Genomic DNA, 15,690 nt, shown 5'->3' on the forward strand with positions numbered 1-15,690 from the left:
GTGGAAACATGCCTTTAGAATTTAGGTATCATACGATAATGTTTCAAGGTAAATTTAAGAATCTGAGTTATTCAAAAATTTTTGTATTAGCATTTGTTTGAAACCTCAGACAGGCAAATATTACTCAATTACTGAGTGATTTTTAATCTCTCTTAACTATCCCAACATGGATTCCAAAATGAAAGGTTTGAGGGGATTTTTGAACCATCCATTTTCTTGGGCAGATGAAAAATAGGAAACTCAGAAGCAAATAATGGGCTATATAATATATCACTTGGGTGACCAAGCTTCTCTATACCTCAAAGATTCAGGCTGGAATTTTAATGGGTTCCAGTTCTATTTGACCCAATTCATCCATTTCCGTTAGATATGCTTATCCTTTACATACTAAAACCACAGAATGAACTGTAAATCATCAGATTATAAAATTTTATTCTGACATTTTTAGGAACTACATTTATTCCACTTTCTGCCTATGTAATGAGGTCTTGCTACTTCCTTTTTTATTTTAGAGGTGAAGAGCTATGAAATTTTGACTCATTTGCATAGTACCTACATGAGACTATAAGTCTAGTTTTCTACTTTAAAATATTCAAATCTAATACTGCTAGGATTGTGGGGACTATACAGTTTCTCAGTCTCTCTCCCTCACACATACAACAATTGCAGTCACTATTGATGAAATACAGAACGAGATAAAATATCTCAAAGGCAGGATAAAAAAGAAAAGGAAATAACACTATTAAGAAATGAGCATAAAAACCTATATGAAGAATAAAAAGAATATCTAAAGCACATATCTCTCTTATCCTGTTTCCATGTCAGCAGGAAGTGTAACTATCAGAGATCCTTAGGAAGCCCACCACATCTCATTACTTTCTTAGGAACTAACTTCACTAGCCCAGTGAATTATGCACACTTGACACTTAGGTTAAAAAGCAGGAGATGCACTGTGCCAGGGAGAGACGCAGAAAGAGTATACCTCGTTTTGGCTGGCACATGAAGGGAGTTTGTATGAAGGAGTGACAGAACTGGGTTTGATTTTGCAGACGAAGCTAAGACGGAAGGTCTTCTACGCTTACGGCCTCTATGAGAGTAAGTATAGTGTGCACTGGGGCTCGTTTAGAGTAACAGACATGAAAGAAGTGTGGAAAAGGAGTTTTATGGCACTCAGATTGTGGAGAGGGGGTAATTGCCTCAGGAGTATTGGTTAGACAGTGAGGATTTGGTAGAAGATGACATTTTAGGTCTCTATTGAGATCAGTTTGGATTCTGAATTTAAATACAGAGATTCGTAAGAACTGTGAAGAGCATTTTGAACATAAAGGAGATTGTTACACTATGTGCTACCAAATAATGCTGTTCTTGGTGATTATAAAGAGCAAGCGGAAGAAAAGTTAGAATACGATTATTTTTCTATTCAGGTTTAAACTGTAAGGCTATAGGTAGATAACCTCTTGAGAATCTTTTCATCTCAGTGATCTACGAATAGCTGCCTTTCTGATCTGGTTCTTTTTGAGCATGTGAAATGTTTCTGATATAGCAGAGATTAAATGTCCTATGAACATTTCTCTGTTAAAACTCTGCATGTGTAATGAAAGGGATGCAGTTTAGAACTACTATTGCAGCTACTGATCCGTGGGGATTCAAGATCTTTAACCACAGTGAGCAGTGATAGTCTATTTTGTTTTAATTTTAGGAATAGATTTTTTTTTAATGTGCTGAATTCTTGCACTGCCTGAATATAAAATTTAGTGATATTCATGAAACTCCGAGACAAAGATATACTGAAAATGCAAAGATAATAAAACTTGGTAGGAAAATGGAAACATGGCTATTTCTGTGAGTGAAGACAGAGTAATAGTTAATCAAATGTAAATTTTAATAACTAACTCAGCTCAGGGTACCAAAATTGAGAGTTGATTACAATAAATAATTACAAAACACACTGATCTTATTTTTGCAAATAGGACATGAAAGTTATTAAATCACAGATTCATTTCTTGGATATTAGCACACATATTTTAGATACAAAAAAGGCACAGTTTACATCCTGGAAAATGAGATAGTGATATGTTATTAAAATAATATCTATTAATAAAGCTCTAACTAAATGGCCAATAGATTTTAGCTGTTATATAGTTTACTGCTGAGAAATTGATTAGGTAATTGCTGAGTAGATCTAATTCAATTGTTGTTTGAAATAATAAAATTGTTTCCTGAGCTGGTCATTGTGATCATCTTTTAACCAAATTGGTCAGGATATGTGTTAATTACAGAGTGTATTATACACCAGTCTTCCTTCACGTACACACAATAGAATGGTTGGTCTTATAGAGTTCATCCTGAATCTGAGAAAACATGCTTCACCTGGAAAGAAACTATGGCATACTATTTGGACATATGTGTGGGCTTTGGAGCTCTGCACAGCAAACACAGATGTGAAGTCAAATGAGTTAGTGAGTATGAAACACTTGGCTCATCACCTGCCACTGATAAGAACAATCATTAGCTATTATTACTAATATTTTCCTTAAAACAGAAGAAAGTTATGTAACAAAACAAAGCTTTTGATTTAAATATAGAAAATCTGATTTAGGGCCCTTTCTGGTTAGAGGCCAGAAAACTACTCTAGGAAAGCTATTTGGCTTGCTTATATCACCTGAATTCTTCTGGGGTTCAGTTTCTGCTTTAAAAAAAAATAAAGAGAAGAGTAACTTGCAGAGTGGTTGTGAGGATTAAATAAAATAAATCAACTGAAAGAATCAAATACTGCTTTGTATATTACAATCACTTGTAAAATGTTAACTCACTTTTATTATTATTACACTTTTTCTTCAGAAGTTTTTGGAATGTGATGAGGTCATGAAATCCGTAATATTCAAGGATGTTCTCTTTGACTAAACATGGGCATTCCTTACTCTATCAACTAGAATATTTTCAAGGGAAAGAAGAGTTAGGAAAGAAGCAAAATCTGATCACTTTTTGCTCCTGTAACTCTTAACATTGCTAATGCCAAAGGAATGTTTAAAAATTAGAGCATGAAACAAAAATATTTTGATAGGTCTTTATGTGAAGTATTTATGAAAGTCTCATGAAAAAAAGAAAGAAATAAACAAAAAGATGTGAAATAAACTGTCAAATACCCATAATTTAGGAAAAATGAAACTTTCCAAGACTAAATAAAAAATACATTTGGCTTTTATTCATATTTTAACTCTTAGAATAAATGTGTACTTTGCAACAGATTTTTCTAATTTCCCTTTGACCAACATGGTTTTTTGGGCAGGTGCCTTGCTATATAGATGTCTGTGAATACAAAGATGATGAGGACTATTCATCTGTAAAAGGATTTGTTTATTTCAAGCAGAATTTCAATTTCTCTGCTTTTCTTTAAATTACTTCCATGAAAATACAAAATAGAGGTATATCATTTTGTCCTGAAGGGGCAGAAAAAAAATCTACCTTGGTGGCTTGCTTTAAAATTTCTCAAGTTATTTTCTATTTGACAACTAAATCAAACAACCAGTGCTTTTACTTTCTCTGATCTAAACAATTTTACAGAGACTAACTTGCAAATGTCCCAAGTGATGAGCCTGCTCACAGTGAAAAATGTACTCAGCAGGAAATTCACTTAATGATAATGATTATTCTTCTATGTAATGGACATTTCATTGTCAGTAAAGTGTAATATTATTCTGTTGAAAGCTTTACATATGCAGCCAGCTCCAAAGACTAGCTTAACTTGCATATCTCACTTTCCAGTTTTATCATTTGTCTCTTTGCATATTCAGTGAAATCCTTTCATGCTTGGTTTGTGGAATGTTTTATGCTGGTGTCATTTGCTTCCACTGGGGGAAAAAAAATTCTTCATAGTTAGTATGTACATGTAGACTCATGAATATATTTTACACAGTATCTTGGACTAGAAGATGACATCTGTCATTCTACTGTGTATGAGTGAATAGCGAGAGATTATTTTTCTCCTTTCAATTAAGCAAAAACTTGCTTTATTTTCACATTTTACAATAGCAGACTTTTCACTTGGGTCAGGATTTCTGGTCAGCAGAGAGCAAAGACAAGGGGCTGGTAGTGTATTTGGACAGCTGACTGAAAGCTCTCCCTCATACTAACACAAAATCTCTTCCGTATAGGTTTCAAAGAGTCTGTAATGTCACAAAGATACTGATTTGTGGCTTTAGCATTAAACCCTGTTTTTTCTTTAGAATATAAATACCTTGGGGACCTAAAATTATGTCACCTCCACTTTCAGATGATGTTCTTCCAAAGTCGGAATATACCACTTCATCAAAAATAGGGACTAAAATGGGGCAAGATACCAAAAAAGGATGAAGATACATGTGAGGCCCCTGAACTGTGAGAACAAACCTAGAATTCTCCACAATTGAAACGTTAAACAGAAGGGGTAAACTTAATATCAGATTAATAATTGGATAATTTATCCTTGTGTATAAAATAGACCAGGGAAATATATACAACGTATTTATGTAAATATGCCACACAAGTCACTATTTTTATTTTAGTCACATCTAACCTCATGGGAATACTTGCATGCAAAGCACAAATATGTGATATGTCCTAAAGCACAAATTTCATTGTAACTTACATACACTTACATCTCATTTTTATGTAATTACATTTTCAATCTCTTTAACATGCAGTGAATCTATCCTGATAAATAGGTATAACAGATAGATATATAGATATAAATGGACAATATATAGCCAGATAGATACAGAAAACACCTTACTAAGCATGTAATGATCTTCTGAAGAAATCTTAATATCTGATATACCCAGGATCTAAGAGGGTAGGTTTTAGATGCAATTATTTCCAATTTTATAGGCTAACATTTACAAAACTGAGTAACCTGAAAATGTGTGAAAACTCACTGATACTGTATGTATAAGGAGATATGTTCCATTTTCTAAGAGAGATACTCAAATGCACTTGGGTATAGCATTTCTTTAAAAACATAATGCATTGCTAGAATCCTAATGAAGATGATAAGATATGATCCACATTTGGATTAAAGTTGAGAACAAAATAATGGTCTGAGAGATAAATTTATTTCTGTGAGTAATGCTCAAAAGCATTTCTATTTTGATAACATCAGATAATACTACCTATATATGCTGAAATAAAGTAATTCACATAACAGATATCAGAGCTTACCAGCAAGATTAGAAACTAAATGCTTCCTAAGTCATTAATACATAGATTGACTATTGTGTATCATGTGATCTCTTGTCCAATTTCTTGGCATTTGGGGACTCAATACAAAATTTTTAAAGGCACATTTTACTACAATATATAAAAACATAGTTAGCATTTTTCTTATATTTATGCCAGAATAATGATTATTTTTTATGAAACATGATCACAAATTCACACAATGCAGCAAAATATATATAACTAAAAAAAAAATCCTCAAACTATGATGACCAAAAGTGACTATTAACCCTGAGTAATCTTTATTTAGTCACTTCTCTGCATATAAACATGAAATGCTAGGTTGGTAGGTACAGGAAGACATAATAATTACATAAAAATAAGACTGCTATTTTATAATTCTTACCAAGATGTAATTTATGTAAAACAAAATTTGCCACTTTGTTCAATTTTATGTGCTTTGGTAAACATACAAAATGGTGTAACCACCACCACAGTAATGATACTGATCACTTTTTTTTTTTAACCCTGAAAACACTCTCATGTCCCTTCACTGTCAGTTCTGTCCACTGGCCACCACTGATCTGTTTTCTGCAGCTATAGTTTTGCCTTTAATAGAAACTCATGTAATAGAAATCATACAGCATGATGGATTTCTGTCTGGGTCTCTCTCTTAGCATAATGCACATGATTATCACACATGTTGTTGTGTGAATAGTCCTTTCCTTTTTATTGCTTGATATTGTTTTGTAGTATAGATGTGCCACACTTCCATACATCCACACTGCAGGTGAGGGACAGTTTGTTTTCAGGTGCTGCAGTTTTTTTTTTTTCAATTTTGGGTTATTACAAATAAAAATGCATCTGGGAAGACTGTGTGTGTGTGTGTTGAATTCTTCCTTTCGGTGAATACAGGAGAGCAGCGTTGCTGAACTGCATCGTTTATGTCTATTTGCTCTTACGAGACGCTGTGACGTTGCAAAGTGACCACAAACTATGGCATTTTCACCAGCACTGTGTGGAATTTGATTAGTGCCACATCTTTGATAATACTTAAATTTTCATTTTTCTATGGAGTGTATGGTGGTTTCTCATGGTAGTTTAATTCTCATTTCCCCAGTGACTAATGATTTTTATCATCTTTTCACATGCTTATTTGTCATATGTATATTTCTTTGGATGTGGCCATTTTGTTGTTGTTGCTGTTGTTGTTGTTGGGTTGTGTATTAGTATCTGAGGGCTGCCATAACAAAGTGCCACTAACTGGGTGGCTAAAAATAACAGATCTCTAATGTCTTAACAGTTTGGAGGGCAGAAATCCAACATCAAGGTGTTGGCAAGGCCACATTTCCTCTGAAATCTGTAGGGTGGACTCCTTCCTTATCTCTATATAGCTCCTGGCGGCTTGCTGGGAATCCCTGTCATTTCTTGTTTGTAGTAGCAGCACTTCAACCCCACCTCTGTCATCACATGGCACTTTCCCCTCAGTATCTGCGTCTCTTCTCCTCTTTTTATAAGGACATCTGGCATATTGGATTAAAGGCCCACCCTACTCTGGTATGACCTCATCTCAACTATTAACATCTGCAACAACCCTATTTCCATATAATGTCACATTTTGAGGTAATGGGAGTTAGGACTTTCAATATATCTTTTGAGTAGACACAACCCAACCCATAAAATGTTGTTTTTCTTCTTATAATTGAGGTGTATAAATTCTTTATACATTCTCAATAAAAGCCCTTAATTTTTTTTCATGCATCTATATGTGTAAGCTTATACTGATGCCACACAATCTTGTTACTGTTGCTTTGTATTAAGTCTTGAAATCAAGTAGTGTGAGTTACCCAATTCTGTTCTTTTCAAAATTATTTTGGCTATTCTAGAATCTTTGTATATCTATAAAAAACAAAAACCTGCTTGAATTCAGATAGGGATTGCATTAAATCTATAGATCACTGTGGGAGATTAGATAATTTAACAACGTTGAGTCTTCTAATTCAAGAACAATATATATTTTTCATTTCTTATATCTTCTTTAATCTTTCTAAGACATGCTTTAGCTTTTAAGGTAAAAGTCATACATTTTTATTAACCTTATTCCCAAATATTTCACTTTTTTGGTTATAGCCACTGGAAGTGCTATTGCTTTTAAGTGATTCATGACATACATGTTATCTCCATTCTTTTAAGTCTTCTCTAATTTCTCTCAGCAATATTTTGTAGCTTTCCACTTATAGGTTTTAGATAGATGGTAAGTTTATCCCTTGGTATTTAATATTTTGATGCTAGTATAAATTATATTGTCCTTTAGTTTTATTTTCCATTGCTATTTTTTTGATACTAGTTTTCTATTGCTGATGAACATACTACCACAACATTGGTGACTTAAAATAACATTTACTGTATTTTGTTCTTTTTCTATTTCTTATTCTTCTATTTCTAGTCTTATTCTGACTTATATTTTTACAGGTCAGAAGTCTAACACATGTCTCATAGGACTAAAATCAAGGTGTCATTAGGGCTACATTCCTTTCTGGAGGCTTTAGGGAAGAATCCATTTTTCCTGTCTTTTACAGCTTTTAGAGGCTTCTTACATTCCTTCCTTGTCTCCCCCTTCCTTCATCCTCAAAGCTAGCAATGTTGCATCTCTTTGACCTTTCTCCTTTCTCACATCTCTCTGAAAACAAGACTTTCCACATTTAAGGCCATGGAGTGGGTTTAGATATTCACCTTACTTAGACTAGAGGGGGATTAGAGTGGGCCCCTGGATAATTCAGGAGATTCTTCCATCACATTCCCAAATCTCTTTTGTCATATAAGGTAACATAGTCAGAAGTTCAAAGATTACGGTTTGGACATCTTTGGGGGGGGGTCAATATTCTGCTTACCATAGTAGTGAGATGAAGATATAATTGGCTTTTGAATATTGAATTTATACTCTGAGATAATGCTAAACTCATTTTTCAGTTCCAGTAGCTTTTTTATAGATTCCTTAGTGTCTCCTACATAGACAGTCAAGTCATCTCAAATAAAGGCAGTTTTACTTCTTGCTTTCCAGTCTGTATGATTTCTATTTCTTTTTCTTGTGTTATAACAGTGGCTAAGATTTCTTGTAAAATGTTACCTAAGAAATGGTGAGAACAAACATCCTTGCTTCACTTCCATTTTTAAGCGAAACGCTTTCAGTCTTTTACTATCAAGTATAATATTAGCTCTAAGTCTTTGTAGATTATTTTAATCAGGTTTAGAAAATTCCCTTCTATTTCTAGCTTGTTGGTAGTTTTTTTCTTTGCCTGAATGATTGTTGGATTTAATGTATGTTTCCTTGTTTATAAAATAAGTATATCAAAGTCCACCTTAGAGCAGAGATAAAAATTAGGTAATATAGGTAAAAGTGTCTAACATTTTTGTGAGACAATTAGGGCATAGGCACACATTCTGTAAGTGCTATGTGGTGTAGGGTATAATTATATCTGTTAGGAAAAATGTAGACAGAGACAGCAAAGCACACATTTTTTTCCTGAGCTCTCATCCTAAATAAAGTATTGTTTCAGTGAGCATAAATGGACTGGCCTCATCATGTAAAAGTGTGTCTCAAGTGTGTCTCAAGAGAGACACACTGCTCTGTACATGGTGTGTATGTAGAGGGATGAGAGGGAAATACAGTGCAGGGGATACCTGTATAACTGCCCAACAATGGAGTTTCTTGTCTGAGAAAGTACCCTTTTTAGAAGGGCACGTGTTCATAGTTCAATGGTTGTTAACCATCCTCTAACCCAAAAGGCTAAGCCAGCCCCTTGCTGAGCTACTGAAAAAGGTATAAAAAGTAAATACTTCCTCCCAGGACACTCAAATTTGTCTCTAACATTTATAGCATGCACTCCATACCTATTAGTCTCCTTTTCTCACTCTGCACTACTCCTATTCCCAGAAGGCCAAAGTTCATAGTCTATTAATGTCTTCATTTTTCCAGGATGGTTGTAGGAATACATAGCCAGATTGTGGTGAATGCATGTATAATCACCTTGATATTATTATGGATATGCCTATATTAAAGCTAAGTAAACAAAGTTATCCAGAAAACGAAGTTATTTATGTCATTGGCACATTTTTTGCAACAAAAAATGGATATGCCAATTTATAGCAATTACTAAAACTGACCTGGTCTCTTTTCTTTTCTTTGGTTAATATTCCACACATAGAGCTCATTATTTCATTTTCAGAGGGAAAGGAATGCAGTAATGAAGGCCAAGATTCAGTGGAGTTATTAACTTGAGTTTAAGTTAATTAGTCTTTTGGTGTTTATTATTTGACGGATTTCCTTTCTTCTCTCTCCCCCAATTTTACCTCTTACAGTTTCTTTTCACATGAAACACTTCTTTCAAATGAAAACATCTCAGTCAGAGAAGTAATAAGCAGGGTGGGAAATAGAACTCTATTTTGGTGCCTCCAGATGCCAACATTGTTTGCAGCCATTGTGAGTGTAGTTCATACAGGCTGAGCTGGTTAATTTTATGTCAACTTGACTGGGCTAAGGGATGCCCAGATAACTGATAACACATTATTTTAAGTGTTCTTGTAAGGGTGATCCCAGAAGAGATTAGCATTTGAATCAGTAGACTGAATAAAGAAGATCTCCCTCACCAGTGTAGGTGCACATCATCCAATTCATTAAGGGCCCCAATAAACAAAGGCCGAGGAAAGGCAAATTTGTTCTCTGCTTGAGCTGGGACATCCATTTTCTCCCGCCTGTGGACATCAAACTTTCTGGTTCTTGGGCTTTCAGATTGGCAGTTATATCACTGGTCTCCCTCAATGATTAGGCTTTTGGACTTGGGCTGGGACCTAGACCACTGGCTCCCCCGATTCTCAGGCCTCTGGACTAGGACTGAATTATATCACCAGCTTTCCTGATTTATTAGCTTTTCTGCTTCTTTAGCTTGTGAAGGGCAGATTGTGGGACTTCACAGCCTTAATAATTGTGTGAGCCAATTCCTTATAATAAATCTTCTTATATATGTGAAGCTAACATATACACACACACACACAATCATATATATATTCTATAATCTCCTATTGCATCTGTTTCTCTGAAAAACTCTGATCAATGCACAGGCAATTTGAACACTTCTGTTTAGTAGATCCCAATAAAGCAGGAAGATCATCTCCAGTTACAATTCTCTACGTCTGTATCCCCTGAAAGCTTCCAGTGAGTGGAAAAATTGTGTCTCAGCAGAATGCATTTTAAAATCTTTTTTAATGAAATCTGTTTAATCAAGGATTAGGAAAACATTGCACAGTTCTATCTTTCCATATTTGCATTCTAAACATTGAATACTGTGGAGGGTTTTTTGTTGTTGTTGTTCGTTTCTTTTTGTTCCACTGGTTTTATTAGTCCTTCCAATTTTGGGGTGAGGTATTTTAATGCACATCTCAGTCATCAAGTCATTTCACACCTTCATTTTTTAGCATGCATCTCTAAACTTAGAGGTATTTTCTTATATAACTATAGCTTACTTTATAGTAAGACAGTTAAGAAAAGTTCCACATTAAAATTTCATTAATTGTTCAAGAGAGGTCAAAACAGCAGAGTAGGACACTGGGCTCACCTGCCCTCACTAACGTGTCAAAACTACAACTACATCCAGAGAGACTCTTGCTGAAATTGTTATCAGGACTAGCAGAACAGCTTTTTTACAACAAAGAAAGATCTACATGGAGTCTGGTAGGAAGGCAGGAGAAATGATCTGGTTGGGACCTGCATCCCTAGTGGGAGACACAGAAGAGCAGGGGTATGTCATAGGGTCAGAGACCCTCCCTGGGGCAGTCTATAGCAGTGCTTTCTCTTCTTATTAATTGTGTTTATATTATTTATTCAAGACACCCAGTCAATAGTTTCATAGTTCTCTATTCCTCCTATTTCATATGCACTGAATATTAGCACTAAAGGCTTTGTTGAACACAGGTTCACACTGGATAAGAATATTTCATAGGTGGCTCTACGTCCTTCATAGTATATCATGTCAGGAAGACAATAATGTCTGGTTATCATATTAATTGTGATGACAGGACAATAGGTACAAACACACATATACATATTTGTATTCTTCCTCTTTTCTGCCTCTTGCTCTTGTCACTTAACAATCTGCTCTGGAGAGCAATTAAATTTCCTTACTGTTTTTACAGTTACATAGTATACCATTGTAAGGATATACCCTGGTTCATTCAGACAGTATTCTCTTGAAAGACACAGGGGTTAGTCCCAATCTTTTGCTTTGGCAAATAATATTGCAAATAATAACCATGTATATAAGTTCCTTGGAAATTTTCCTAGTGTATTTTTAAGATTAGTCATATAAGCAGGATTCCTGGATTGAAGAATAAAGAAGTAAGCAATTTTGCTAGATACTGTTAAATTCCCAGAGGACCTACAACATTTTGCATTCTGACTAGAAACTCATGAGAATGTGTGTCATTCTACCATCTTATCCACAGAGTATATTGTCAGATTCTCAGATTATGGGCTAATTCAATAGGTAAGAAATGGCATTAAGATAAAGTTCCAATTTATTTTTTTCTTATTATGAGTTAGGTTGACAATATTTTCATATGTTTAAAGCTATCTTTATTTATTTTCCTATGAACTGCCTGTTCATAACATTTGTCCATTTTTCTACTGGTTTCTTAGCTTTCCTTTAAAAAATTTATAGGAATGCTTCATGTACTGAGATATTAGCCCTTTGTCTCTGATGTATATTACAAATATTTCATATGCTTTTACTTTTTACTTATTTGCCACACAAAAAACTACTTTTAAAAATACTATTTATGGAGTCAAATGTTTTAATCTGCCTTTCTTTTGCCTCTAGATTTTGTGTTCTAGAGAAAAAAGTTTTCCACACTTTCAGACTATACATATTTTCATTCATATATTCTTCTAGTTTTTGTGATTTCATTTTTAATAGTTCTTTATCCCTTCCTAACTTAATATGATGCAAGACATGAGGTACACAGCCATTTTTATCTCTTTCCAGGTGGCTATGCAGTGTCCTCAAATCTCTCATTTAAAAGTATCTTTTTTTTGCTGACTAAAAATGCAAACTTTTATCATATACAAAATTTTTATAAACAGTTAAGTCTTCTTCTGTTTGTCTAGTAATGAGCCAATATCAACCTGTTTCAATTATAATGACTTTATAATATGTTTATAGTGGGGGAGGTGTCAGCCCTCCTCTTCCCTAACATGTGTATTGCTCTCTTTTATCAGAGTTTCACTGGATATTCCTGATTGCTTACTTTTCTGTACAGACATTAAAATCAACTTGCTTATTTAGCACCAGAGGAAAACAAATCTATTGATTTTTTTATAAGATCATGTTAAATTCATAAACTAACTTGGGTAACATTGATGTCATTATGAGGTTAGCTTCCTATACACATGCACACACATACACATATATGTCTTACAACCATATACTCACTTCTCTCCTCAGACACAGATACACGCAAACACCTACTTTCTCATTATGTGGTCTATTTCCCTTAATCTATTTCCTTCCTCCTTCCCTCCCTCCCTGTCCTCTTTCCTTTATTTCTTTCAGCAGTTAACTATTTCTTTTGATATTTAGGAGGGTTTATATTGCTCTAGTGGCTGCCTTTACACTAATTCTCTAATACCTTAGTTCTCTCTCTTATTTCTAACTAAAGCTGACAAGTAGAGCATCAATGATTACCAAAGCATAAGTCACATAGCATTTAAAAAGTTGTAGTAATTTTTAAGGAGTCAAAAGTTTTTCTGAACAGTCTCTAGCATTGGAAATATTTTTTTAAAGTTTTACAAGGTACTCACAGAGGTGTTATAATTTCTGTCTCTTGCTTTTATAATGAATTTTTATAAGATGTCTGTAAGTCGCAATAAATTATATTAAAAATTATATCATTCCTTCTTTTTACATTTAATCACATAAAAATATTTATTAGAAAAAGAATAACAACCTAACTTCAGATCTCCCTTCACATGCCAAAAAAACAATGTTCTTGCCTGTGCGTGGGATCAGGTATGTACAGCTCATGTACTCATAAGCATATGGTATAGCCATGCTTTCAAACAGTGTGCTATACTTTTCTGACAGTTTAGTATTAAACAATTTTCTATATTTGAAGCATCACTTTCTGTTGAATGTCTTGAACCACCATTGTCAAACAAAATTTTGTCATCTTAATGCAATTAAATTACAATTGAGAACACAACAATTCTAATTTCACAGTCCTTTTATGATGAATCTAATTAATAGCATTTAAAGATCCTTAGGCTTATATTTTGCTTTTATTATTACAGTACTTCCCTAGAGCAATAGTAAGCCCCAAAGCCTCTGAAATATGATGGAGATTTCCACTGACCTCAAACTGCCTTAACACTTGTAATTTTGTATCCAAGATAACTGTTATAATGCTCTTTGCTAGTACTTTTGCTATCATTTACATACTGTGGCCTCTTCCAGACATGTTTGCCCTCTGACACCCACTAAATCAGACAGCCACAATGCCTTGAGGAAAGAAGACTGTAAGGCTAAGGATTAAAATGTAGTCCTACCAGAGATTGGTGATACAAGGTGGAGATTCAGGTTCTGGGCACTAGGATTTTGGCCAAAGAACTGTATGGTGGTGGTGGTAGAGGTGAGGTAGTGGAGGAGAAAGATTCTGTACAAGAAGGGCAGAAAGTTCTAAATGTTACTTTCTTTTTCCCTCCTCTGCCCTACTACCATAGAATTGTAGGACTCCTGACAGTAGCTCTTCTAGTCCAGTCCTAGTTTTGCCTGTAGTCCTTATCAGTCATCAGAAGGAATCCAGGAGCAGCTGATTATAAAATTAAAAGTAGCTCACTGAAGAAGACAACAGGACAACAGGAAAATCCTCAGTGACGTACTTTAATATTATGGTTTAAAATAGCATTTCCAAAAATGCATATAGCAGAACATATTCCTAAGTGAAGTAAGTTGCTCACAGTAGACAAATGTATTTGATAAACATAACATGCTGTGCAACAATAAGAATTATATCTATATCGGTCTCTGCCTCTAGTGCCTGGCACAGAGCTCCTAAAACCCTCATAAATAGGGTACTAAGAGAAGCTTTTGTTCTTATATTTAGTCTTTGACCTTGGTTACTGACACAGAGATCCTAAAACTTTTGTAATTTCCTGAGTGATAGGAGCATTTGACACTGAGCTTCTAAATCCCTTGGAATTTCCTGAGTGATTAGGAACATCCTGTAGTCTAATGAGTTGACTCTTGGTGGGTGTGGGCTAGTCACCAGAAAGACCAAGCCATGATTAGAAGCTTAAAACTTTTAGCCCCATCCCTTATTCCCCACAAAGGAACAAGAAATAGAGATAACTGATCATGCCTATACGATGAAGCCTCCTAATAGTAAGGAGTTAGGGTAGTTTCCATGTGCCAGGAGGGTGGCACACCCCAACTCCATGAGGACAGAAGCTCCTGAACTCAGGATCTTTCTAGACCTCACTCTATATATCTCCATCCAGCTGTTCATCTGTATTCTATATTATATAATACATTGGAAAAAAAGAAAAAATAATACATTGGTAAATATAAGTATTTCTCTGAATTCAGTGAGCTTTTGTAGCAAGTGTTCAAATCCAAGGAGTATGGTCATAGAAACCTCCAATTTGTAGCCAAGTTGGACAGAAGTTGTAGATAACATGGGGGCTTTTTACTCGTGATAGGTGTCTGAAATAGGGAGCAGGTTTGAGGAACTAAGTCCTTCACGCGTGCTGTCTGCACTAACTTCGGTTAGTCAGAACTGAATTAAATTGCAGGACACACAGTTGTTGTAAAGAGTGGCTTGGTGTGGGGGAAAACCCTACACATCTGGAGTTATAAGTATTGAATATGTGAATAAAGGAGAAATAGGGAATTATTCTTTTATATACTTCATGCCCCCATTGTGGACTCACAATGTACGTTTCTTCAAGAAAATCTATCTATGCTAAAAAAATCTGTGTCGCCAAAGAAACCTACTATCTAGTTTTCAGTTTATTTAACTACATAACTTTTTCCCCCTTTGCTATATTTTTAACCTTTCATGGAGCTAATTTATGTAGAACATACTCTGTAAAATGCTAGTCTGAAGATTTTCCTAATTTATAACTTACTGAAGTTTGTAGCTACATCAGATCCCTTTGGAGGTATAGTGGGTATAAATTAAATCTATAGAACTTTGAAGTTGGTCTTTTGAGTGCCTCAAGGAGTGTTTCTGCAATTATCAACTAAATAAACAAACAGGAACATCTGATTTTTCATTACTATCAAGTCCATAAAGTAGATGTTAGCTACACATATGGTTAATTACCAGTATCATAAAGCTTTATTGAAAAGCATAATATTTACATCAAAGTCAGCATATGAGTTATGCTAGATTTTAGCTACTGTGAAGGTTAAGATTTAATGATAATAATCAACATGTGGTGGGAAT

General features: G+C 34.6%; 1 long non-coding RNA gene across 1 annotated transcript in view; it reads right to left on the reverse strand.

The window, feature by feature from the left end:
* Positions 1-15,690, reverse strand: part of LOC105082070 (uncharacterized) — a 788,258-nt gene that overhangs the window by 556,027 nt on the left and 216,541 nt on the right. The gene's annotated exons all lie outside the window — the stretch shown is intronic.

The sequence above is a fragment of the Camelus bactrianus genome, chromosome 3 (assembly GCF_048773025.1).
Source record: "Camelus bactrianus isolate YW-2024 breed Bactrian camel chromosome 3, ASM4877302v1, whole genome shotgun sequence".
Lineage (NCBI taxonomy): Eukaryota > Metazoa > Chordata > Mammalia > Artiodactyla > Camelidae > Camelus > Camelus bactrianus.